Raw genomic sequence first — 1,177 nt, forward strand, 5'->3', positions numbered from 1 at the left:
ATGATGCAATGCAACGCGTAAAATGACAGTATAAGTCATTATGTCCCCACTGGATGCAACAAATGCCTCGTTTGTAATGGGTTTTATTGGTTTTGTCTCGTCGCTCCGGCCGGACAGAGCATCACAGTATGGTAAGGGGCGTAACATTTCCGTCACACGCTTGAGGTATTCGGCCAATCACAACGCACTGGATAGCTGGCCAATCACAGCACACCTCGCTTTTCAGATCGATGAGCTTTGTAAAAATCGACGCGTTTCAGAAAGGCGGGGCATAGAGGAGAAACAATAATGTACAGTATGTGGAAAATAATGTGTTTTTTTAACCTTAAACCGCATAAACACATTTCATTACACCAAATACACAAAATAATGTTCTTTTTAGCAACATCATATGACCCCGTTAATGCGGGAGAGACGAGTGAGTAGGCTGGTTCGCCTGTGATTCAGCTGTTCTGCGTTCTGATTAAAAGTTAAGACAGAGCGTTCTTCAAACATTACAGTAGACATATTTTGGTTTACAAACTGTATTGTTTCCTCAGTTAGTCACGTTAGCACTCGACTCAAAGGTGCTTTGTCGATGGTAGCGCTCACCAACTTGCTCAAAGACTCCTCTCTGTGCCAATCACAGCAGGCTTGGCCAGCTGACCAATCAGAGCAGAGTAGGCTTATGAAAGGGAGGGGTTTGCTCTGAACTTGCTTGGAACGAATCCTTTAGAAATCATTGGCAAATGACTATAATATTAAATGTATATTCTGAGAAAATTACAATGTTTTCTGACCTTAGATGCATTTAAACCTGTTGTAGGGGACTCCAGCACAATATTAGGACACTTTAAAATACCATATGACCTGCTCTTTAACCTAGGAACATGACTGATGTACCGTGAACAATTTAAAGTACATTTGAGATCCAATTTAGAGCTTATTAGTCAAATTTAGAGCTTAATCCTCATATTTAAGATAATTTCCATCTTGCAAGTTCTTTCATGAGTGCTGACCTCCACATCTCATCACATTCAATTGACTCTATAAAGAATGTAAACAAAGAAACTGATTAAACAAAAACTGACATGAAACACAGAATTTATTTACAGACTATGTATATTTATATATATCATATATATGTTTGTGTGGGTGTGTATGTCTATATATATATATATATATATATATATATATA

Source organism: Sinocyclocheilus anshuiensis, unplaced genomic scaffold (assembly GCF_001515605.1).
Source record: "Sinocyclocheilus anshuiensis isolate Anshui unplaced genomic scaffold, SAMN03320099.WGS_v1.1 scaffold1626, whole genome shotgun sequence".
Classification (NCBI taxonomy): domain Eukaryota; kingdom Metazoa; phylum Chordata; class Actinopteri; order Cypriniformes; family Cyprinidae; genus Sinocyclocheilus; species Sinocyclocheilus anshuiensis.